The 27,170-nt window shown below is 41.7% G+C and overlaps 1 protein-coding gene across 1 annotated transcript in view; it reads right to left on the bottom strand.

Moving 5' to 3' along the window:
* The window catches only part of LOC122809350 (cornifelin homolog B-like), a 254,939-nt gene that overhangs the window by 43,500 nt on the left and 184,269 nt on the right, over positions 1–27,170 (bottom strand). The window lies entirely within an intron of this gene.

Genomic DNA, 27,170 nt, shown 5'->3' with positions numbered 1-27,170 from the left:
TTCTCTTTGCCTATATTTTGGTATCAATCCTTGATAGGAAAGGCAGTCTCGAACCTGCAGTCCAAAGTTTTTGGCATATTCCCATTCTATTCTTTCCCTCTCTAGTTATTTGCTCCCAATATCTTAGTTCCTTTGCCAGTTTTCTCCAATAAAGTCCAGCTCCCTACTGTCTAAATCACTAATTGCAGTCATCCCTGTTAGGAGAATTTCCTTTCTGCATTCTTGTGTTGGCTTGGTTCTTGGAATACTTTCTGCTACTTTATGAATATAATATTCTGTATGATTTTTATTCTTCTTAAAGGTCTGCATTCAAAATCCCAGTCTTTTCTTGTTTAATGAGCTACCCCCACTATTTCATCATCTCTTTCCACTTTGAGTTTTAGTTTTTTTTTTTGTTTGCTTGTGTTATGTGTAGAAGCCTTAACTGTGTTGCTCTAAATCAGGTAATCCCAATCCTCCGCTCTGTTGGAAGAATAAGATATCCCCCTTGACTTTTGCCATCCTCCCCTGTCAGATAAAGTCCTTCAGCTACTTATTAATTGCTGTCCACAACTTTTCCTTTGCTGTATAAAAATATGCCTGACCCATGTATAAGACCAAAATGAACTAAAAAAATTTCTTAACTGCTTGTAGCTTACTATCAATATATCCATACAAGAGTTTCCATTTTCACATTATCTTTTGTTTAGTCTTTTCCCACATATCTTAGCTGCTATATCAATCATTTTTTGTATTGTCTTTTGCTTAGTCTCTTCCCACATATCTCAGGTGCCACACACAAATAATTTTAATCCATACTCCTAAATACTTCATTTTATCATGTACCCACAAGTATGGGTATTGCTGAAACAATTCATGTGTGGATACATAACTTATTGCTATTGTCTTTGTTTTAGCATCATTAATTTTATATCCTAAAAAGGTCTGAAACTGTCTCTGATTTACAGCACTGTAATGTCAGGTATAAAATAATGCCATGTGCAACTGGAGCCAGCTTTTCTGGACTACCATACTGGATTATATCCTTGAAATGAGTCCCTTATTTTCTTTACCAATGGTTCTAAATATAATGCAAACAACAAAGTTGAGAGAGGACACCCCTGTCTGGTTCCTTTGTTCAAGCAGAGATTATCAGAGAGGACCCCATCCACTTTAATTTTTACCTAGGATCCTGCATATATCCTAATCAACCTTAAAATGTTATCAGGGAATGCAAATGCTCTGCTCATAAAGTTCCAGATACTGTCATATGCTTTCTGTGCATCAAGACAGTGGTATTTTTTATGTTCTGCATCCCTCTGGATCATCAGTGTTTTGATCATGTTTGCTGCACATGCACAAAACCACATTGATCCATATATAAATTTTGCCATGATACACAAACACTATAATCATGCTTTAGTATTGAAATGAACTTGTATGAACCTGGATCTTTACCCTTGTTCGGTATTACAGCTACCACCGCTTTCTGCCAGGATGTTAGTACTTCTCTTAAAATACTGTTAAAAACCTTCCCGATCTTTATCAGTTTTTTCCCCTCCTAGCCTTCAAGCTTCCACAGGAATAACATCTATTCCTGGGGACATTCCCATAGATTAGTTATACATCATTATTTTGTATCTCATCTCCTCCAGTACTGTTAGTAATTGAGCCTCCTCTACCTCTTATCTTGGCATATTTAATTCTTCCATAAACATTTCCATTTGTAGCTTTTCTTGATTTTCATATTTCACTGCTTTATACAGACTTTCATAGAATTTCCAAAATATGTTTAATGCTTCTACATGATCCCTTGTTATTAGCTTGATGACAGCCCTTTCTGTTGCCCGAGTCGCTGTGTTAAAAGTTTTTGTGCTCTAGCTAGAGTCATCAAAAAAACAGTTCATTAACAGCAATCTTTCTAAACTTATGCATATTGTTGAGGTAATCCCTTATTTTCTGTTGAGCATTCTGCAGTGGCTCTCCTCTTCTTCTGTGAGATTCCCCTATTTTGCAATACTTTAACATTTGTCAGTCCCTCTAAATAATTCTTGCCTCTTGATCATATCTCCCTTTCCTTTATTTCCAATTTATTTTTAAACTCCACTTTAATTTTATCCCACTCCCTAGCTATCTTCTCTGATATAGCTCCTGAATAATCTCCACTACCCGTTTTGTAAATTCCTCTTTTCAACAGATTGGTGGGAAAGTACCAGTGTCCATTTTATTTTAATTATTATTTTAGTTATTATTTGTGCAGGACCTGAAATTGTTACTAGATGCATATCAAGAACTTCAGTTAAACCCATGCATTTCACATGTTCCTGTGAAATGTAAATTCTGTCTAGCCTAACCCAGTTTTTGTATCTTGGGGAATATGTAATTTCACTCCAAACTCCTAGTACTGAATTCACATCTTCCAACAAAATATCTTCATAAATTTCTTTAAAAAAAAATTTACCCTACTTTGTTATATTTTATTTTTTGAGCTGCATAAACATCTTCATTGTTGCATATCAAATTCCAGCCCCCACCTCTAAATAATATTCCTTGCTGAAAGCTGATTTCTCCCAGAATTTTCTTCAGCTCCATTATAGCAGTTTTCAGTGGAGCATAAATAGCATGCCAGTAGCTCCACAGAACTACAAATCTACCATTATTATCATCTTCTATCACTATTGGAGCGCCTCTTCCAGTTAATACAAGTACTCATGTCTTCATTTGCCCCAAATATGCTGCTGAATAACCATCCTGAAAGCCTTTCTTTATCAAATTTATGTTTAGCTATTTGCACTGTACATTTATGTGTGAGACCATTAACATTTAAAGAAATTAACATATTCTTGAGAAATACTTATTCCCATCTTTTATATACAACAGTTTTTTTTTGGTTAAATGTCTAGGTCCATCTTTTCTGTTACATGTATGTACTGTTTGGCAGGTCAATCTTTATACATAGTTTTATCTCCAGTTGAGCCTATGTCACATCTTACAGAATTTTTTGTTTACTGAAAACCCTCAAACAAAAATGCATACACCCTCACTACCCCCTTAAAACCTATTAACACACAAAACTATGTACATCTTTAACTATTGAAGTTTTACCATTCTAATAGGCACAAATGATCCAAACTGACAGCCACAAAGACTTGAGTGAACCTAAAAGAAAGGTTATCCATGCTTGGATGTGTAGTACAGCATGTGGTTCAAGTACTGTCTTATTTGTGTAGCTCTCTCAAATGGGAAAATGCATGAATGCTGTCAGAAGACACTTTCTCCAAGCCATTTCTCTATCAGATTGTCTGCTGGAGGCATGAGAACCAGACACAAAACTGTTTACTTGGGGGGGAAGCTTTATAATGTTCAATATTCTTTTGCATTTACTTGCTCTCTTAAAATATATAAATCCATAAAAATTGACCAAAAACATACCAAATGGTCACACAAAACAAGGAATTTGAAGGAGAGTTTTGAATGAGTGTTAAATGTTCCCTATCACCATGGCAAAACAAACAAGGAATGACTAACAATATGCGGGATGTGTTCTCAGTGTAGCTATATTTTAGGATTAGTGTAAAACTGGCTAATGAGATTGGCTCAATTGTGTTGTTTCAAAAAAGGGAACTTCCAGTCTAAAAGAATAGATTACCTTGCTAAGTGTATGGGGTGTTTGTTTTTATATTGGGAAGATAGAGAGGTGTCTTCAAAGGAGGATTTATGACCACTATTGTGATATGGGTAAGCAAACTGAGAATAATCCTCTTCAAACATTCTAGATTATGTTCCCATTATACAAAGTTTAAAATTTGCTATTCTTGATAAGGTAACAAATCCAAAAGGGCTGACTTCAGTACATTACTGGAAGTAAAAGAAACTAAGTGGCAATTTAGACTATATGCCTCCCATCCTCCAGGATTAAATGTACACATTAGCATACAACCATAGTTAAATTGTAAGGCAGCGTTTTTAGAGTAAAGGTTTAAGCCTTGTATAAAGTTTAACAATTCCTACTATTTGGTACATTTTTAAATAAGAGTTTCTTTTATATTTGCAGGTTTTTAATTCAGACTTAAAAACAAAAATATATGTTTTATAGGCATTACAGCACAGGTAAAATGAATTTGTTGCCGTTTCTTTAAACTGTTTCCACTGCTCATTTTTATTGATTGTTGGAGGTTTTGGTGTATATAAATCAAACTGACAAGGCTGAGATTGTATTCTCATGAAGAACTGGATAACAACACTCTATATAATTTTATCATGTTTTGTGTATTATCTTGTGTCCAGTGTCAACTCCACTGTTCTTGGCAACCAGTGACCTTTTGGTGTGTTTTTTCCTCTTAAAACGTGTTTGCTAACACCCAGTTATTGCCCTATGCAAGAATGAGAAAAAGCACACAAATTTTTATTTTGTCATACTCTTAACCAGATCTCTGTTTTTTTTCTTTACAGAGAAAGAAAAAAAAAAGAGGAGCACATATTTACATTAGTATCTGCATTACACTTAAAAATAATTGAAAAAAATGCATAATATGCAAGGAAATCCTACTATTTAAGTAGTACTATTGGGGAAAATTGGTTTTACTTAGTTAACTTTCTCCCTCCTCTTACCATCTTGAGTATTTCTCTGAACATTAATGGCATGAAGTAGGGGATACGCATTATAGTGCACTTAAGTTTAACAAAGATCAATATTTCCAGATTTTCTTTTTCATAAATATAATTATTGCCCTGTAATCCTACATTTGTCAGTTTCATTCTCCAAGTGTTAATGACACGATGTAGGGTATATATGCTTTAGAGTCCCCTACAAGTTTCTTCTCCTATTCATCTCCATCTCGTAAGTCCTGTCTCTGCTTCATTCCAAATGTACTTTCGATTCTTTCCTCTGTCAAGCATCTCACATTGAAACATTGGAAAAGGTTTCACTGGCACAGCTTCTCTGTTGTCTTTATTATCAGAAGAACAAGAAGCAGAATCCCCTTCTGTTTTCATAACTCACTTTTTGTTGGACAAATGTTTGTATTTGTCCCTTCAGGGAAATCTTTTGAAGATACCTGGATACAGCAGTTTGAATCTCACATCTGCTTCTCGGCATTCCATGAATAATGGAATAAATTTACTTTTCTTCCTCGTACAATGAGCAGTCATTTTCCACAAACACACTGCTGCCTCCCACTTTTAGTACTTTGTCCTTCTGCCACAGTTTTGTCAGAATCAACTCCTACTGGTACAATTTCAGCTTTACTATTAAAGGTCTAGGTTTTCTCATAGCCAGGTTTGGATCATACACAGGATGTGTCCTTTCAATTAACTATTCATGTCCACTTGCTCATCTGTGCCTTCACAAAATATAGTTCTTTCAGCTTCTCAGCTACAGCAGAAAATGTCAGGTTTTCCTTATATGCTATGGCCTCTAATTCTATTATTTTTTGAAACATCTCTTCTTCTGCAGTCTCATATTCAGCCAGCCTTTTCCTCATTTCAGCCTCTGAGCTTTTGAGTTTTGCCATCTTATCTGTTTAAAGCTTCTTCCATTTTTCCCAACCTTTTATTGTTTGAGTTGCTACACTCCATCAGTGTTTCATTTATTTTATTCAGGTCTGTGTACAGTTGCCTTGTACCTTCCCTCTAGGTTACTGGCAGTCATGTCTATAGCATGCAGTGCTTTTTGCCAGATAGCTACAGTACTTTTCCCACTCAGGGTTTTTGTCACCTTGTGTAGCTGATTTTGCTTTAGGTACTCTTTTTCCTGGCATCCAGGCAGTACAATAACTTGCCAGTTACTAAATTTTACCCAGAAATCTGGGTCCACTGTCTTTCTCTATTAAATTTTTCTTTTTTACACTGGGAGAGCTACAATTAAGCTGTTACACAATGTGCAGCCATCTTGGAAGTCTAGGCTGCATGACATCTTTGATCTTCATAATCCATTTTGAGCACTGTTACCTATAGTGTCAATACCTGCATCTACTACAGTGAGTAGTCCCAGTTATTTGCAAGGAGCAGTTGTACAAGTACTGCTTGCAGTTTCAGGTATTTCAACTGCATGTGAAATACTACATATGGCCAGTTTTTTAAAGCTTCAGTTGCCCTTTGCTTAGCTTACATCTCCTGCCCACCAGACCATATGTTGCCCACGGGCAATATATTTTAGGCAGACATTTTGGTTATTTCCTGCTTTGTGGAGGAGCTATAGCAGTACTTTCTTTTCATTTAAGGCTTCTACTCTGCTTCAGACAAGCCATTTTGGAGGTCTGGGGATACCAGCTAAGCAGAGTAAATATGCATGCAAGAGCCAGATTAACTTTTGAAGATAGGCATAAGTGTGTTTATTGCTTAGGCCTAGATTATCACGATGTGCTTGTGTGTTTGTAATATTCACTCACCATTCGTCCATCGGGTCCAACAGTGATCACTCAAATGTCTTGCAGTGAAAGTTTCACTTCAAGCCTGAAATGTCAGTGCACACCTCAGGAATTTCTCAGCCAGAGGATGCCTTTATCAAGGAGGCATGTTCAGCTCCTGGGCCTAGCAACAAAAGTTACTGATCCCCCCTGACAAAGCCACTGTAGAGATCATTGTGTCAGACGACTCAAGCACAACCTTTCAGAGCAAGTTTAAGGCATATCTCTCAGATTTCTATTACTCCACACCAGTGAGAGAAGTGTCTTCTAAAGAAAGACTTTCTCTCTTGGTGGATGAAGACTAATGCCAGTCTAAGTACCACACCACCAGTGGCCTGTCATCTCCCCTCCCTGTCTGAGGATATCTCCAGAATTATTTTCAGTATCACAGGGTTTTTCTGACCCTTCTTCACACCTGACAGAGAAAGCCAAACTCTCTCTGTATTTGGTGAATGTCCTGCAAAATGTAGCAGGGATACTGAGCCTATTCTAATTAAAGAAACAGATTTTGGAGATAAAAATTTAAGACCATCATTGCTTGCAGATGTCCTCTTCCTTAGGTTATAATAAAAAAATATGTTAGCCTCAGACTTCCCGACAGATGACTTGTTATTCAGGGGATACATTATTCTATGACCGACCGTTTTAGTGACTGTACACACAGAGCTTTGGGAGGATTTCTAAGGAGGTAGATGACTGACAGAGCAAAGTGTAGAGTTCTCTCAGTATGAAAACCAAGAAACTGACAAAAAGGTAGGTAAAAGCTACAAATGGTGGGGAAATTTGGCTACCAGCTATTGGCTAAAGTATTTGAATGTCATCAAGGGAAACATCAATCAGAAATGAAACCATGGTCATGAGATGACAAATCAGGAGGAAGTCCAGTTTGCAAATCCAGTGCAGAAGAGATGGCTTTTAGCAAACTTAAAGTACTCTGAAGTTTAAAATCATTGGAATTTTGAAAGAATATTTCAAGGCAAACAAAAAGAGATGATAAATTGGGAGAAGACAAATTGAAATGAGGGGGAGAGAGGCTTCACAAAAATATTTAAAAGAAAATATGTTTAAGAGAGCATTGAGAGAAAATGTGAGATTTACTGCAGTACCCAAGAAGCTGGAAGAACTTGACTGTATTTACTGGTGTTCCACAGCAGAAGTTGCTAATATAGATTACATATGTTCTAAACTTGTGTTTTCAGAATGCAGCCAAGGGCCAAATTGGCTAAAATGCAGTCATAGTTAATAGCAAACAATTCTAACCAAACTGTTTAAAATATTAAATGCTGATGATGCTAGGGTTGTGTTACTCATACACCTGACAAAGGAGGATTAAATTTATTCCACTTATTAGAAAGTTGAGGTTTTCAGAGTATTTTTTCGAGCTGGGTCAAAAATATGTATGAACACTAGTTATTGAAGGAGGTAAAAGGGTTCATTCAGCATGCAAATAGAAGGGGACTGTTTCTCAACCTTTTAATTGTAGGGAGTGGGGGTCAAAAAGAGACCAATATAAGAAGGTGACTAACAATGAAATGAACTGGCTGAAAAGTATGAATGACTCCCACTTTGTGGAATAGCTGCTAGGGAGGAATCAGTATAGGTGAAAGAAAGTGACTATTGAATAGTTCCATCCTATTCTTGCACTTGTTTCATAATATAGCTGACAGCAATACCTGCAACTACTGTTCTTGCAGACCCAGGAGGTTGGATAGCTTCAATGTGTCCTTCACCATTGCCCCTGTTGATGGTTCCATTTTGGACCTCAGGTGAAAGGGAAGTTACAGAAGAGTGAGTAGAAAGGCTAAATTTGTCATAGGTGCTCAATTTGAGAATCCTCAGAAATCCTGTAACAAATCAGAAGCATCCTAAATCCCTAGGATGTATAAAATTCTCAATGGCAACCCTTTGACTACTCTTCTGACAGAGGTGGCTATTTTGATGAATGCCACCTTAGAAGAGGCAGAGGGCATCTGCAAAACCAGAGATTCAGGATACTTTTTTTAGGCAAACAGTCCCAGCAACCCTTAAGGCCTGCCTGACTTCTCCCCTCAGTAGTTAGTTCAGGTTACTTTTTCCATGTGTATCCCTAGGCTACACAGTCCCTGCCACTCCCAGACATTCCATCCCACCAGAACAATAGCAAAAGGAGAAAGACATTCTCTTAGAAAAAAAGAGCCAAGCAAGAGGCACCACCAGCTCAGAGTCTTATTTAACATTCATTTTAGTTCTAAAATGCAAAGACTGCTGTAGCCTACATCAGCATGCTTCAAAGACCCAGTTCAGAATAGTTATGGTGCAAGTGATTTGGCCTGATTGAATGATCGATGTGCCCTGTAGACCTTCAGGATACCTACCTCTATATATCAAAATTGCCAAGCCACCCATAAGTTTCCAATATTTCAGGTTGGGAGTCCTTTTTTTAGTTCAGAATCCTGCCTTTTGGCCTCATCATAGCCCACAAGTGTTTATCAATTGCATGGTGGTGGTCACAGCTCATCTGTGACTAAAAGGGCTTTGGGTGTTCCTATACCTAGATGCATACCTCCCAACCGTGCCAAATTACTCTGCTTTTACTGAGTTTTGTGGGTTAAATGAAGGGGTGCCACGATTCCTGAGTGGCACCCCTTCATTTCTGATTTTTCTTTTGCTTTTTTTTTTTAATTTCTGCACAGTCAGAGCTGACATCACATGCGTGATGACATCAGCTCCGTCAGGGCTACCAGCCCGTCGGAATTGAGCTCAGTCATTTCCGGCTGACTGCTGCAAAAATGTGAGTGGGAAGCAACAAACAGTTGCTGTTATGGTGGATTTTAGTCCGAGTGGGAACGGGGCTGGAAATGCAGCGGAATGAAGACAGGAATGGCAGCAGCATGAAGTAAGGGTGTGTATTCTTTATTTCACTACCTCTCACAGTTCTGCAGACAATGCAGTGAATTAAACAAATGTTTGAGCATTACCAGCTTTTGGTGAATGCAGGAACAATGCTTTGATGTCAGATCTGTTTCTCATGGAGCATTAATTATTCTCATGCTTAGAGCTAAACCTTTGTAGGACAGTCAAGGGGCTTCCTAGTTGTATAATTTTTCCTCTTGGCAGCCGGCAGGTGGATTTTAGGTGTGTATCTGTGCAATATTCAGACTACTGTTTTCATGGTCAGTTTTAATTTGTCTGTCATTGGCAGCCTGTTACTAAATATTTATTTTACTATTGATTTCTTGGCTTACTACTGGCCTAATCATCTTTCTGTTTAAGAGATTGGTAATTTTGAGTTAGGTGTACAGGCATGCATGAATGTGCAGTATGTACATTATATTTTCAGTAGTCAGATTTAATGTTTTTACAACATGACTCAGTGATAGCTTGTAACTACTGATGTTATGTGGTCCTATCTCGCCTACATTTATTGCTGATGGGTTCGGAGCCGACAATCGGCTCCGACTCTGCCAACTATTTTCAAGCACGAAGTCTCTAATTGGCTGGGCTAACTGGTATCCCAGGATGCAACTCTCCCAAACCCCCAGATCTCATTTGCCGCTTGTGTCATGACGTGGTCTCGAGCTTGGCTGTGGCTAGGTACTCTTTTTTTTTTTTTTTTTTTTACTAAAAAATTCTTTGCAGAATAGTACTTTCCTGTGAAACAAAAGCTATTTTCATAGCTACATTGTGTTGTGTCTGTGGTTTGGCCCTGTGGCAGTTTGTGAAAGTGCGAGTATTTTTCCTTGTGTTTGGCGGGCTAGGCCCGTTTAAGTTAGAGGGACCTAGCCCCCTTTTTCGTTGTCTGGGTAGTGTTTCGTCTTCTTAGGAGCATTTAACTTGGAGTTCCTCAGTGTACCTTCCTATCCTATTGTGTTGTGTGTGTGTTATTTCTGGTGGCAATGTCTAAAGAACAAAAAGTGCATAAACCCTCTGGGTTTAAGAAATGCTCAAATTGTGCTTACAAAATGTCCATCACTGATGGGCATGCCATCTGCGTTTATTGCATTGGCGCTAAACATTTACAGGAGTCCTGCAGTGTCTGCCATTCTTTTAGTTCTTGGGTACTGCAGGAATGAAAAAATAAACTAATCTTGAAGGGCCTGGTCAAGCCCTCTTTTGAAGAGGATTTGGAATCTACTGGCAAATCCTCTAAGTAAAAAAAAACGATCTCCGGCTCTGTCTAGTTCCTTGGAGCCTCCGGAAAAGATCTTGAAAGTGGTTAGTACTTCCTCGGCTCCATTATCCTTGGAGCCACAGGAGAAGAGTTCTGTGTTGGATCCAGCTTCCTCGGCTCCACTGGCTTCAGGGCCACAGGAAGTCTCGGTAATGCTGGAGTCGACCTCGGTTCCAATCATTTTGGAACTGATTCGGAGCCAGTCACCCAGCGTTACTCATGAATCAATAGGCAGGAGATCCTCATCTCCTTCAGTTGCCTCCAAATCCTCTCGATTGTCTGATTTGGACATAGATAGGGTGGTTCAGAGGCTCCTCCAGTCGCCGGTGTTAGCTAAATTATTTTCGGCTCCGACCCAGTCGGCTCCGGAGCCCATTCCTCTACCGGTACCAATGATTCCTCCTCAGAGCAGTGTGCCATCGGAGCCGGAGTGTTCGGCACTGAGTGATGTCACTACACCTGCTCCGCTACCCCTGATGGGTCCATCGGAGCAGTCGTCAGCTCCAACCATTTTGATTCTTTCATCTGGTTTCGGCACTCTGGTTTCTTCGGTCGGGCCCAAGGTGGACACATCGGGACTTCTGTCGGCTCAGAGTCTCCCTCTCGGCACTTCAGCTAGGGGGATCCCAACTCTGGTCGTGGCCTTGGAGGCAGGTCAGTCCTCGGACTTGGGGGGGGGACCTGCATTTGAGGCCATGAGGACAGCACTGGTCAGATCATCAGGGACATCACTTGGATCGACCACTCCATCCCCATACACCCCAGCGCGAGCCTCTGCCGCCCCCCTATCAGTGGATAGCGGAGCTCAAAGACCTGAGGACACCCCCATGAGCGGTCCCCAACTTTGAGGGCCCCTCAGAGTCTGTGCCTGAGGAGCCTCCCAGGAAGAAGTTGTGCAAGAGGAAGCACAGACTCCCAAGACGAGTCCCATCACCTCGGATACTGACCTAGACGATGCAGAGGGGTCCCTTAAGTCGTCCTCCAATGATGTCTCCTTCTCCGATAGCCTGGAGATATTGAGGCAGAGGCGCGACTGGTCTTCCAAGCCCCCCTCTGAGGAGGAGTCTGTATTCCTCAAGGCCTTTGGAGCTAAACCTACCACCTCCTGGGTGTCTCCACCCTTTGATGAATTATTAGACCGTATCTGTCGAAGGGTGTGGGAACATCCTGACTCCGTGGAACCTATGCCCAGCCATCCTAACAAGTTCTTGTCTACCCCCCCCCCAGAAAGCGTTTTTGACAAAAGGGGTCGCTGTAGATGCCATGGTGGTGGCATCAGCCACTCAGCAGGAAGTTGCCGAGGCTTCTCCCTCAGTCCATCCTCCTAACAAGGAGTCCAGGAGTATGGATCGTTATGGGATGCGCACCCTGTCTTCAGCAACCTTTACGCTACGGTCCCTGAATTATCTTTGTCACTTTACTCGGCTCCAGTGGGATTTCCTTAAAGAGTTGGGAGATACCTTGATGGGTAACTTGCCTGAAACGCTAGCACAGACTTAATGCCCAGTTGTCTACCCTTGGTTCCATAGCTAACTCGTCAATGAGGCTCGTATCCTATGCAGCCAAAGGGGCGAGCAAGGCAGCTAGCTCAGGCCTTGCTCTGAGGAGACTAGCCTGGATGCGCCTATGTCACTTTGCAGAGGCCTTCAAGTCTTCCTTCACAGATGCCCCCTTTGATGGGTCCTCTCTTTTTGGACCAAAAGTGACAGAGACTCTCACCAGATAGACCATCTGCCGTAGGGGCCCATTTTTCTCTTCCCTCTAGCCTTATCCCAAGGCTGAGGGGAGAGAAGATGTGGTTCAAACAAAATCACAAAAGTCTTTCCCAGTCACTCAAGGTGAGTCCCCCCCCCCCAGAGGCAGAGGTGGGGGAAATTATTCTGGAAGATGCCGTCCTAGGGGCAGAGGAGGCCCCCGCAATCTGGGAGACCACGACTCCTTTCACGGATCTTCCTATCAGCATTCCTGAAGGGTTGCCTGGCTGTGCTGCTCCGGAGCCAATCGGGGGTCATTTTTCGAAGCATCTTCAAGTGTGGGAGAACATAACTCAGGATCGATGGGTGCTTCAAATAATCACCGGAGGTTATACCATCCCCTTTATTTCACTTCCTCAATCAAAAGAATCCCAGACGTTCCACCCAGTCAAAGGGATCAAGTAGCGTTAGAAATATCAAAGCTACTAAGGAAAGGAGTCATCCCACCGGTCCCCCCAGACCAGATCGGATCAGGAACCTACTCAAAACTATTTTTGGTGCCAAAGAAAACAGGGGACCTGAGGCCCATCTTGGATCTCAGCCGATTAAATCACTACATCCAGAAATCCAAATTCCGAATGGCCACTCTTCAATCCATCTTCCCATTGTTGGAAGAGGGAGTATGGATGTGCTCCATTGACCTCAAGGATGCCTATTATCACATCAAGATAAACAAGACATCCAGGATCCATTTACGCTTCCAGCTGGGAGCCAGTCACTTCCAGTTTCGAGCCCTGCCGTTTGGTCTCACCACAGCCCCCAGGGTGTTCACCAAATGCTTGGCAGTGGTGACATCTCACCTGAGACGTCTAGGATTGCAGGTATTTCCTTACCGCCCCCACCAGGCATCTACTCATCCAAGCCAGGGAGGCTACCTTAAATCTCTGTCAAAAGTTGGGGATTACAGTTAACTGGGGAAAATCTGCCTTGCTGCCCTCACAGCATGTTGTCTTTATAGGCGCAGAATTAAATTTGATTCTAATGAGGACCTTTCTAGCTCAGGAAAGGATAACAGTGTTGCAATCTCAGGTCCAGGCTCTCTTGCCCCACAAGAAGGTCCCAGCCAGGTTAGTTCTTCAGTTACTGGGTTCCATGGCGGCGACCATCATGCTAATACCCTTAGCCAGGCTTCATATGAGAGTCCTTCAGTGGCTCCTTTCAGCCCAATGGTCCTATCAAAAATTACCCCCCTCTCACCTGATTAGTCTCACAGATCATTGCAGGCAGGATCTCAGTTGGTGGCTATGTCATTCCAACCTGAACAAGGGCATGAATCTATTTCCCCTTTCTCCGGCTGCCACAGTGACCATGGATGCCTCCCAGAAAGGGTGGGGGGGGGGCATTATCTGGGCAGAATGGTCCAAGGCACTTGGCAGGATTATGAGGTACACCTACACATCAATGTCCTAGAGATGAGAGCAGTGCTGTTAGCGTTGCAAGCACTTCAGAGCTTTCTTCCAAGAGGAACAATTGCTGTTCACTCTGACAGCATGTCAGTTGTTTGGTACCTGAACAAACAAGGGGGAACAAAGTCATATCCACTCTGCAGAGAGGCCATGAGTGTGGGATTGGGCAGTGTCTTCCCAATGGTTCCTAGTTGTAACGCACATTCCGGGAAAATCCAGCGTGATAGACAGGCTAAGCAGAGCTATTCTGATGCCTTACGAGTGGGTCCCTGAACAGCCGAGTTGCGACTCGGATCTTCAGCAGGTGGGGTCAGCCTTGCTGTGATCTCTTTGCCAGTCCCCTCAATGCCAAATGCAGCAGCTACTTCACTCTGATCCCCCCCACAGGGGGAATCACCCAGGGACGCTCTAGTCCACGATTGGCCTCCCGGTCTCCTCTAGGCCTTTCCTCCATCTCCTCTGTTACCAAGAGCGATTCAGAAGGCCATTCGTTTGGGAAGCAAGATGATTCTTATTTCTCCACACTGGCCTCGCCAAGTTTGGTTCCCCTTCCTTCAGCGGTATGCAGTGGATGGTCCTTGGATTCTGGATCCATTACCAGACTTTTTGACTCGTATGTCAGGACAGTTACACCCCTCCCTACAATCCCTCAGGTTGACAGCCTGGCTACTCCATTTCCATCAATAATTAGACTACATTCCTTATCACCTGAGGTGGTCCATATCCTTTCTTAATCACATAAGTCTTCCACCAGAAAAATTTACTATAGTAAGTGGAAGAGGTTCTCCATCTGGGCTCAGTCACAAGGCCTAGATCCATTCCCAGCCCCAATATCAGCGGTCCTAGACTTTTTAGCTTTGCTTTTCCGACAAAGCTCTGCTCCTTCCACCATTAAGGTACAGCTGGCGGCCATTTCTAACTTCCACGTATTCCATGAGCCTGCTCTTATGAGTCATAGACTTTGCAAAGCATTCCTAAAAGGGGCCTGGTTATTACATCCTCCTGTGTCAACACCTGTTATGCCATGGGATTTAAATCTAGTATTGCAAGCCATCACTTCTCCCCCCTTTGAGCCGGCTGCCACTTGCAAATTAAAATTTTTATCCTGGAAAGCAGCCTTTTTGGTAGCCATTACGTCAGCTAAAAGAGTATCTGAACTCCAAGCTTTGTCCATTAGGCCCCCGTATTTAATATTCCATAAGGACAGGGTTTCATTGAGACTTAACCCATCCTTTCTCCCCAAGGTGTCATCCACCCTTAATCTCCACCAATTCATTGAGTTACCCATGTTTTTTCCCAACTTCTCCGACAAGGTGGAGTACAAATTTCATCAATTGGATGTCCATAGACAACTAAGATTTTATTTACACAGGACTAAGCAGTCAAGGAAATCAGATCATTTGTTTGTCTCCTTTATGGAGAATAGGATGGGTTTCTTTGTCTCCAAGTGCACAATTTCCAGGTGGATTAAGGATTGCATTACCTTTGCTTACTCTTCAGCAGGCAGAAGTTTACCATTCTCAGTCAAGGCTCATTCAACTAGGGCGGTTTCGACTTCAGTAGCTTATCATGCCAGACTTTCCTTAGACGGCATCTGTGCTGCAGCCACATGGGCCTCTCCTCATACCTTTGTCTCTCACTACAAATTGGATGTGGCATCTAGAGGCCGGGCTTCCTTTGGTTCCACGGTTCTCAGGAGTGTTTTCCTTTGAGCCTCCCGGATTAGGGGAGCTAGGGACACTGTCCCATCAGTAATGAATGTAGGCGAGATAGGACCACATAACATCAGTTAGTTATGTACTCACCATAATGATCGATGTATGTGGTCCATCAAGCCTACATTCTTACATACCCTCCCATCTGCCCCCTGCCTATGGATTTGGAGGATGATTTCAAGACCCTTCAGAATTGGATTATTTTTCCCTTCTCGGGGGGATGATAATCCTCTTATTAGGGTTTGTGTGTGAAGTGATTATGACTTATGTAAACAAGATCTGGGAGTTTGGGAGAGTTGCATCCTGGGATACCAGTTAGCCCAGCCAATTAGAGACTTCGTGCTTGAAAATAGTTGGCAGTGTCAGAGCAGATTGTCGGCTCCGAGCCCATCAGTAATGAATGTAGGCGAGATGGACCACATACATCGATCATTATGGTGAGTACATAACTAACCATTTTCTTTTCATCCAGCCTGCTTATTTTTTTTTAATTTGCTTTTCAATTTACTAATCTCATTGTAGAACTGTACTTAAATGTTATTTCCCCAAGCATCTCACAGACTCTTGAAACTATTAAGCATATTTGTTTTTATCAGTGTGACAAATTAAATGGCATGATAAGTAGGACAAAGGGTTTTCCATCTGCAGTATGTATATTTAATACTATAGTCTAGGGAGGGACCTTCAGCTTCTAAATTTACATTTCATAAATGTATATTATTGTTTTTAAAATCAATGTTTTACTTCTAGTGGTGAGCATCACTTTTCTTAATATGTCATTCTTTGTTCATTGTATTCTACATTATTTTATACTAGTTTAACCTGCTCACATCATGGTAAGTTCCACGAATGTCCCCATCAGTACTTAACTTTAAAATTAAATGGCAGTTTGTGACATAGAAACACAGACAACAAAAATAGTAAAGTTCCCCAGTGTTCTACTTCTCCTGTTTCCACATTGAGTTACGATCTACATAATTGTTTTGAACATCACGTTAAAGTTACTTACTTGTAGCAATGTAACATATGCCAGATGTGCAATTTTAGAATGGAATTTGAAAGCCCAACCGATATGCATGTTATGCAATTTAAACTTGAATTTAACCTGCCTTTGAAAACTGACTGTTAACAATATGTAACCTGTAATACTGTATTTTGAAAGCTAATCATACAAATACAATGCCCCCATTAGTTTTTTTAGATTTGCATTTGGTAAGCTTCATTCTTCTTGAGCAACTAAACATCTGCTTAACAGAGAAACAATTTTGCCTGATATAACTCATGGGCCAAATCTAACTCCAAACAGGAGGATAAAAATGGCCTTGTATGTCAGGCAGAGATCACCTCTGAGTAAGCGGTATGCAACAGAGTACAGCTGGAGTTTGAGTCAGGCTGCATAGGGCATCTGAGGCCAGTAAGCCTCTTGGCAAGGTACTTTTGTGGTCTTTCCAGCTGTTGCAGGTGTCTTGTAAGGTACATCCCAAATGGGGTGTTTTATTCTATGATGGGTCAGAGTGATGAGTAGAGGCACAATAACCTCTTGTTCCAGATGCGAACCCTTTTGTGATTAGGTGGGCCACACAGGATTTTCTAACCACCTTGGCAATATGATTATCAAAGGAGAGATTACCATTTACTTGGGTCCCCAGATCCCTTAGTACATTTTCTGTATTTAGGGGACTACCACCTATGTGGTAGTTCGTGGGTACTTTATTTTTTCCAAAGGGGATGACTATGCACTTTTTGGCATTTAGCTTGAGGCCATGATTTTGACACCAGGTATCCATCTCAGCGAGACCCCTGTGAAGGGTATCTGCATGACTGATAGGTGGTATAACTAACTGTAGCAGTGTTCCCAAACACATGCACAAGGGACCCTTTTGTAGCATATGCAACCCAATGTGGCAGAAATCAGAGATTGATGATCCTGTTTTTTTCTAAGAAGTGCTGACAGCATGTTTGTGCATATACATGCGGTCATGTACTAGTGATATACATGGTGGTACACCATATGTCTCATCTTGTATGTCATTCAAAGATGTTCGTGTTTCACTGTTGCATTCATTACATTTGGGTTATCTGCTTGCAGATAGCCCTCAGTTGGCCTGATTACCAAATTCTTGGATCCTGTGTCAGTTGCTGTCCCTTCTTCCATGATGTCAGGGGTATAAAACATGCAGCTGATGTCATTACATGTCTTTCTTGCCGTGCAGTGCCAGAAGGCAGACTCCCGAAATTTTCGTTTGAGTTTCAGAACCGAAGTCTTCAAATCTTCAACTAAAGCTAAGTACCCAGATGGGGAAACTTTCTTGCTCCTTACCGATGTCACAAAGTTAATAATCGCATTACTTGTGGAAAGCAAATACCTCAAAGATTTTCATTCGTACTGTATTCCTTGCCTTGGCCCTGTCTATGATGTACCTTGCTGTCGGTTTTGTCAGCATACTATCCATCGTCGGTATATTTTCGCCTCTAAATATTTCAGTTCTCAGTTTAATTATCCAGAAATGTGGTCAGTTAGCCAGCCGACTACCGGGATTCCAAAAAAAAAAATGCAAAGATAGAGTCGCCAGTACTCTGAGGTGCTTTCGCAACCCCTGATACCCACAACTTCTGATTCACAGGCCTCTACTGAGACCCATTCAGATTCCGGTATGCCACGACGTGCTTCAACTATTGAACCCATGGATATCTCTACCTTGGATGGATGGGTTCAGAGCCGCTGTGCAGGCACCGGCTTCTGAGGGTGTATTCAGACCTACGGACTTGCATATTAAACAGACGCCTCCTTCTTTACTTAGGCCTAAATCTCGATCCATGCCTTAAAAAAATGACGCTCAGGCCTCTATGCTTAAAAAAACATAAGAATGGCTGAAGATCTAATAAGGGGTAGCCACCCCCCCCCCCCCCAAGAGGCCTAGGACTGAAGTTGATTATGAATCTTCTAATCAGGATTCTGTTTTTTCTGATCATCTGTATTTGCCCTTATCTACTTATGAAGATTCTGATGCAGAGGACTCCATTCCCTCTGCTTCCCCTCTTGAGGAGTTTTCTTTTGGGGAAACCTTGCATACTCTAAGGGAACATTTTCACTGGGAAAGCCAGGATTTGTCTGATTCAAAAAAGCATTGGGATTTCCTTCTCCTACCTCAGCATAGGCCTTTAGCTATTCCTCCTGTACTAGACATTGTTGTTGCTTTTTTGGAATCTAGTTTGGCCACTGATTCTCTGCCTCCTGCTCCCAGAAAACCTGTTAGATACTACAGTGTCCCCAAGTCCCATAAGTTCCTTTTTAAAAAACCTACTGCAGATCCAAAGACTTTCACAGGTGCCCAAGGGCATTAAGGCTTCTACTGCTAAAAATCCTACCCCTTCTGATAGAGATTCCATGCCGCTGGCTAGATGGGGTAAAAAGGTTTACACTTCTGCAACCTTGGCCATTAGGGCTTTAAACTGCCAGTTTCATATGTTAAAGTATCAGCAACATGTTATTGGACTGCTTAAACAGAAAATGTTGATTCCTGACTGTGTGGAAAATAAAGAATTACAGGATTGAATTCTGCTGAACAAGTTGGAAAACATACTTTGCAATGTGGTTTTGATTCATTAGAGGCCTCTTGCAGGGCTGCTGTTACTGGGTCTGTGCTCAGAAGGCATGCTGGGCTTAGAGAGCAATCTTTGCTTGATCATGTTAAAGCTAAATTGTTGGATGCTCCTTTAAATCAGGACTGCCTGTTTGGCAATAAGGCTGAGGAAGTTCTTAAAAAGATGGAAGATAAAGCTAAATCTATGTAAACTGTTAGATCTTTTACAAGTTCAGCCTCCTAGATTTCATTGGCACTGGCCCTCTAAGAATTGGTCCTTTCCAGCCCCTTCCAGGTCTTCTCAAGCCAAACCCAGACACAGCAAAAAACCCAGGTTTCAGTCCCAGGGACAAACAGAACTAAACAGTGGGGGCCTCCACTTCCAAATCTGGGAATAATAAGACTTCCCCATGGTAAACTGTCCCAATGCCTTCCTTTTAAAATTTCCAAGCACTTCTCGCTCTTTATGCAAAGAATTGGGAACTCATTACCAAGGACAAATGGGTTTTAAATAGTGTCCCAGGGCTATAGATTTCACTTCCACACGTTGCCAACACCAAACGGGTGGCTGGACCTACCCCCAAATCAGAGGGCAGAGGCCCAAAAACAAGTACTTTTTCTCTTAAGTATGGGGGCTATTCAACTGGTACCAGAAAAGGGACAAGGTTTCTACTAGAGACATTTCCTGGTACCCAGAAAAGACAATTCATGGCATCCTATCCTGGACCTGTTTACTCTAAACACTTTTGGAGATTCCAAAATTCAAGATGCTGACTCTTCACCAGTTACTTCCTTGCTAGGCAAAGATGGCTGGTAGGCAACACTAGATTTAAAAGAAGCATACCTGCACATCCCAATCAGGGAATCTTGCAGAAGATACCTACACTTCAAAGCAGGCTACACGCACCATCAGTTCTCTGCACTGCCATTTGTGAATACCCTGGGTACAGTAGATAAGCCAAAGTGCCTAGCTCCAGTTATTGCATTTTGCAGGCAAAGAAGTATTCAAGTATACCCATACCTGATTGTCTAATTCTGGCCTTTGTACAGAGGGTTTTAACTTGTCTGGGGTACACCATAAACGAAAAGAAATCACACCTGGTACCCTGTCAACAAATTATATTCCTGGGAGCAAGCTTGAATACAACTTCCCAGATGGCTTACCTCACACCAGAAAAACAAATTCATTTGACAGCCTACTTCAAACAAGTGGCCACAAATACCCTAGCTGCAAGACAAATACTGCAAGCCGTGGGGTTCATGGCCTCCTGCATTCTTCTAATTCCATATGAAAGACTGCATATGAGGAAACTACAGTGGTATCTAAAAAGCCTATGGTGTCAACATTCTCAGGATCTAAAAACAATGATTCCTATCACACCTTGCCTATGCCTAGAGTTCCTTTGTTGTGCAGAGGCCTGCCACCAAAACAAGGGACTACCTTTCACACCACCCCCTGCTGTCTAAACCCTAACAACAGGCACATCAGACTATGCATGGGGGCTCACCTGGCAGGTAAGTACATTCAGGGCAAATGCACCTGCATAGAAATGTTAGCTGTACATGCTCTGACAGCCTTCAAGGACCGCATTCTTCCAGGACAACTAATGGTAAAGACGGACAACACCACTGTTGTGGTACATAAACAAGCAAGGGGGTACACATTCTTACCCCCTCTGCAGACTAGCCATGGCATTGTGGAACACAGCCTTGAGCTACCAAGTGGAAACTGGAACCAAGGATTTTCAACATGTTGACAAGCAAATGGGGAAGCCCAGATATAGACCCATTTCAAATGGGGAAGCCCAGATATAGACCCATTTGCCTCTCTCCAGAACTACCAATTGGACAAATTTTGCACAAGGACTCCCCACAAACAAGCCAGGAAAGTGGATGCTCTATCCTTCAGCTGGTAAAACCTATTAGTCTATGCCTTCCCCCCCTCTGCCTGTACTAAAAACAGGACAAACCAAGGATGATTTTGATTGCTCCAGACTGGCCACGCCAACACTGGTACCCCCTCCTGTGCAGTGTGTCACAGTTATCTCCCCATGGCACCTGCCTCAGACACCTTCCTTGTTGTCTCAGCAGGAGAACCAGATTCTGCACCCTCAGCTTCTAACACTGAACCTTGCAGCCTGGCTAATTACATAATCTCTCCTTTGCCATCCCTCAGTACACCTGTGATGGATATCATTTAAGAGGCAAGGAGGCCTAGTACTAGAAAATCATATGCTGAAAAATGGAAAAGATTCTCTACCTGGAACCAATTTCTAGGGATGAGCACAGCAGCACCCAATTTACCTCAAATTTTACAATACTTAACAGAGATGCTTCACAAGGGCCTGTATTTTTCCTCCATTAAAATCCATGCCTCAACCTTTTCAGCTCATTATAACACAGAAACTCCCCTCATCCACTGCTCAAGCAGTTCCTCTGAGGGGCCAAAAATTTGAGACCACCCAGGAGAGCTCCAACCACCTGGGACCTTAACTTTGTCTTGGAGAAACTCACTCTACCTCCTTTCGAGCCAGCTGCTACTGCAGACTTAAAATTTCTTTCTTGGAAAAGAGCTTTCCTTTTATCAATCACTTCAGCTAGAAGGGTATCTGAATTACAGGCCCTTATGGCAGTGGAGCCTTTCATCATCTTTCATACGGACAGGGTGTCCCTCAGAACCAATCCATCCTTCATGCCCAAGGTGGTATCCAGTGTGGTTCTTAATCAGTCCATTCATTTGCCAAACTTCTTTTCCAATCCACAGAATAAAGGGGAACAGATACTGCATTCCTTAGATGTTCACAGACAACTTAGACAGGACTAAACTTCAAAGGAAATCTGAACTGCTGGTGGCATTTACTGCAGTGGCAGAGGGTAAGGCTATTTTAAAGCAAACCATTTCTAAATGGATAAGTCATTGCATTCATTTCTGCTATAAGCACCATGAACACCTATCCCCCAGGGCTGCATCTACCTCTACAGCCTCTCTCAGAGGTGCCCCTACCAGGGACTACCTAGAAGCTGCTACCTGGAGTTCTGTACATACTTTCACCAAGTATTATCATTTGCCAATTTTCTTTAAATCCTGGCCCTAATGCTATCTAAATTCCTCTTCCCAACCACAGCTTTGGGAATCTACCCAAATGTAATGACTGCAACAGTGAAACATGAACATAGTACACTTACCATAAATGTAGATGTTAGAGTGTATTCACTGTTGCAGTCCTGGTTGCCCTCCCCTCCAGCCCCCTAACTTCTTTTGGCTAGCCTCTACTTTCCTTTACTATGCTTAAAAGCCTTTTTGGTTTATTTGCTTTTTTGTTGGTGGTATATCATTGTACTTTTATATTTAATTGCTTCCCATTAGGGGGGCACCTGACATCTGGGGCAAGAAAAACTGATGTAATGGCATCGGCTGCATGTTTTATACCCCTGACTACCTGATGTCATGGAAGAAGGGACAGCAACTGATGGAGGACCCAAGACTTTGTTAATCAGGCTGACTGAGGGCTACCTGCAAGCAGATAACCCAAATGTAATGACTGCAACAGTGAATACACTAACATCTATGTTTATGTTAAGTGTACACAACTGTATTATATTGCTGTAGGCACCATACTTACATTTCTGCTTTAGCAGTAGTGTATACTAATCAGAGGGCTAGACGTTTTACTTAAATACTGTGAAAGAAAATAAAAATGAATTTCTCCTAACATAAAAACCTAGGACTTGGAAGTCAAGAAAGAGCATTATGATTTTTTTGGAATCCCTAAAAACAAAATAGAAGACAATATGATCAATGTTCTGGCTACAGGGTTGCTGAAAACCGTTAACTTAGAAGAAGTAATGTCCCTAGGAACAGAAAAGATTCATAGAGCTCTGAAGGTGTCCTCCAAGATCAACTGTCCAAGTACAGTCGTTGCTAATTTCATTTTCTTAGTAAAGAACTTGTTCTAAATCATTAGATTTGGCAATACTATTATTTTTTTATAGCGACTGAACTGTTAAAATGTAAAGAACTTTTTGGCATCTTGTTAAAACTCAAGATTAAAGACAATATTTTATACCCAGTAAGACTATCTTTTGTTCTAGTGGAAATGTTTTTATTGATGGAATAGAATGGAATTATTCAGTTTTGAAAAGGCATTTAGAACATGACTGAGAACATCCGTTACTTCTTCAAATAACACGAGGCTAGTGCATTACAGTTTTTGAGCTTGAATACATTCCATTAACTTCAGAGATATCTCGATTTGTCATAAGTTCCAGGCATCCTTATTAAGAATTATATTAGAGTTAAAACAGAACCCCACCCAAAACCGGTGGGAAAAAGTTTGTCAGCATATCCAACTTTCTTGGCATACGAATGTCTCTGAATTAAAGTGGTTATTTTCTAATTTGTTATACCCCCAAAATAGCCAGAAAATGGTTTGCCATACTGCTCAATTTTGTTTTACAGTGAATGCTGTTGCCTCCCTAATGTCATTTTAAAGGGACAGACAAAAAAAACGTAAGATAATTTATATTGATGGTATGTCAGCTTACAACAGTACTGTGACTGCCTATTTTTGATCATCTCCATTAACCCATAATGGAGGCAGTGTAGTAAGCTATTTTAGCTGTGTATGGTCTTTGATTTTTAAAAGTGGCCATCTCTGATGTAGATTTTAATGATTGAATGGTAGAATTAAAAATGTAGCCAAATTAACTGCTTTTTTCATTGGTGGGTACTAGGCTGATGGCCCTGGGGCCTTTACAAGGCTAGCCCGTAGAAGTGTCTTGGCATTGTGCCACCCATCATCAATTCCCAGTACCTCTATTAAGTAGAGCCACTGGAATTATCTCCCAGGATAAACCTATTACCCATCCACTCATCAAGATTTCACCTGAAGAGGGCTAGGGGGGGTGCTGTGCTTGACATGTATGGGAAGTCTATTCCAGAGCATGGGTAGTCTCTGGGTTATGAACCTGTCCCTCCAGCATGTTCTGTTAATTGTGGTAATTAGGTTGAGGTCTCTGGAGCATGTTGTGTGGAGTGATTGGGATTTCTTTAGATGTAGCATTTCTAACAGAGCTGGGTCAGACATGGCTTTGTAAGTCTAGCAGAGATCGCCTATTAGTAGATATGAGATAGAGAATAGCTGGAGTTTGAGTCTGTCCGTGTAGGCCTCTCCAATTGTTGCAGGTGTCTAGTGAGGTACTTGCCAAATAAGGCATTATACTCTACGATTGGTCTAATGAGGGAACAGTAGAGAGAAATGAGGACCTCTTTCTTCCTGGATGCAAAACCCTTGGTAATGAGATGTGCTACATAGGACTTTCTGACCACAGTGACAATGTGGTGGTTGAAGGAGAGGTTGCTGTCAGCCTGTGTCCCTAGGTCTCAATGCCTTCAGTGGGCTACCATCGATGTAATTAGTGAGAACAGAGTTTTTCCCAAAGGGGATGACTATGCATTTTTTGGCATTAAGCTTAAGGCCATGGTTTCGAGACCAGTCACTGGTCCCAGGGAGTCCTTTCTGCAGGATGTCTGCATCACTTGGAGAGCTAATAATGGCTCCCTGCTTGCAGTCATCTGTGAATTTGGTCAGAGTCCCTCTGTGTTTGCTTGGACTTCTAAGAAGTGTATGCCAAACAGGAGAGGACCCAGGACCGATCCCTGTGGAACTCCACTCGTGACTGGTCGGCAATCTGACGTGGAGTCCACTACTTTTACACTGTGGGTTCTGTGAGTGAATTTGCAACCCACCTAGTGATATAGGGGTTGATGCCTAGTTTGCTGAATCAATAATTCCTGAGTGAGGAATGGTATCAAAGGCCTTGGCCAGATCGAGGTGGCTGTTTGAACTACCTTACCTTTATCCACTGCTCTGGTGACTGACTCAAAGTCGTCAACTAGGTTGAGCAGGCATGATCTACCCAGGTCCATGATGATGCACTCCATAGCCTTGTATATCAGACTTGTCAGGCTAATAGGGTGATAATTTCCAAGATCTGTAGTCGCTCCTCCTTTATGGAGATGGATGACTATTAGCAGTGTGCCATTCGGTAGGGACAAAGCTTGAGGTGAGGCTGTAAGTGAACAGAGTGCCCAGATATGGTGCCAGTTCACTTTGTAATTCATATAGAACACAGCCAGAGATATTGTCAGGTCCCATGGAAGCTGTATTCTTGGCCTTAGACAATGCAGCTTTAACCTGTGCTGCAGTAAAATGTTGGGTGCCTGGCATTCTTCCGGTATTGAGATTGGTCTTTGCGGGGTGGTAAAGTTGGCATCGAATCTGTTGGCTTAATATAGGAGGTACCATTGTGCAGTAACTAGGAGAAAATCTAGGTATTGCCATGGAGATCCTGGTTATAACTATAGAAGGCCTTGTGGTTGTTTTTAGAGTCTGCCCCAATTCGGTCTTCATAGCTAGCTTTGGAGGTTTTTAGGAGGAATCTCAACTTTTTGTTGAGGTAATAAGGGAATTTTTCCAGTCTTGAGACTTGACCTTTTTCTGCAAGTTTATTCCTTCTGTTGTAGAGTTTATTAATCGCAGGTGACCACCAGACTGGCTTCCTTTTTTTGGAGGACAGCATCTTGGTTCTGTTGGGTATGGCTAGTTCCATGCATTTATGTACGTGTTTGTACAGTGCATTGGTGTATGATTCGGCAGTCATGCATCAATTTTCCATTGGCATGGGTGCCGTGAAGTTAGACACCTCTGCTTTTAGGAGTCCAAAGTCAGCTTTTGAGAAGATTTTCATGGTGGATACCTTTGCAGGGGGTGTGGGTGAGATGTGGATTTACATGATTAGTTTGTGGTTGGATCTAACCAGGGAGGAACTGACTACTGGTGTAGAGCAACGGTTGCCCATGTTAGTAATAACCAGGTCAAGGATGTTGCTTCCTCTAGTGGGGGTAAGAATGAGCTGGTCCAGGGCATTGGAATTGATGAATTCCACGGAGCGTTGGGCCAGTGCATTGGTGCACGAGTAGTTTTCCCAGCTGATGGAGGGGTAGTTGAAGTCACCTAGTATGAGAGTGTTGGATCTTAATAGTTTCCAAGGTCTTTAGGAATGTGGCGCGAGAGTCTTGGGACATGGTTGGGGACCTATAGCAGGCTACGACCTGAATCGCCATCTTTAATGACAATCTATATAGTAATACCTATCTGAATACACATGTCCAGGCATGCTGAGTTTGATTAATGAGAAAGATAACTAATGTGTATGTGGAGTGTTCTTGTTTATCTTCATCTGAAAGCAAAGCTTGAAAGTCTTGTTTTTGTTCAGATTCCTAACTGTAGCTCTAGAATACACTATTTATCTGCGGTATGATGGTGGCAATCTGGTTGGCAAGGCATATTTAAATGCCAATATTTGAGAGCAGCTGGTTTCTTAAATGCTCTGTAGTTGTAATCAGTGACCTGACCTGATTACTCTGCCCCTCCTAGCCTACATGGTCAAACAGAAATACAGTCAGCCATAAAACAAATGGAATAATTATTAAATTATGCTTTTTCTGTATATGACACATGTAGGGTTCAGTTACAGAAAAGATGACTTTTTGGAAAGAAAAGCATGACACCTGAAGGTTTAAGTGCAGGTAAAAAGTAAAGTTACTGCTAAGGGTAGTCATGATGTTTTTCTGCTATAAGAGGAAATATGGAGATGGGAAAGCATTAAAATGTGATTGGTAGGGAGGAGTGGTCATTAACATCTATGTAGTGTGGAATGTCACAAACCTAGCACATTCTTGCATTTCAGAGTGGTTTCTGAAAAATCAATTTAAAAGCACAAGATAAACAAATTATATATTTTGTCAGCAATAAAAGCTATTGATACTATACAAATAGCAATGGTATCACTAAGAAGCATTATTTACAGTGAATAGCCATTGCATTCATAGCCACTCTTATTATAATACACATAAACCCAGAGTTTATATTTTGCTAAACTTTCACAAATTGTCGTAGAAATTCTGCAATCTAGACATATATTGTTAGAACACTTGTTAACTAGAGATACATTTTCACAAGACAGCAAGAAATTCCTGAGTACTAGTTTATGGGAGATATTTATATAAATATGAAAACATGCTTCATTTTATAATTAGCAATATAAACACTACACATTTCTCAAGATGTGCAATTTACAGTGCAAAAATCAGTAACAGATTAATAAAGGTTT

The sequence above is a fragment of the Protopterus annectens genome, chromosome 8.part0 (assembly GCF_019279795.1).
Source record: "Protopterus annectens isolate FY-2018-M chromosome 8.part0, PAN1.0, whole genome shotgun sequence".
Classification (NCBI taxonomy): Eukaryota; Metazoa; Chordata; order Ceratodontiformes; family Protopteridae; genus Protopterus; species Protopterus annectens.
The sequence above is the reverse complement of the archived record's forward strand: the minus strand, read 5'-3'. Positions and strand labels throughout refer to the sequence as shown.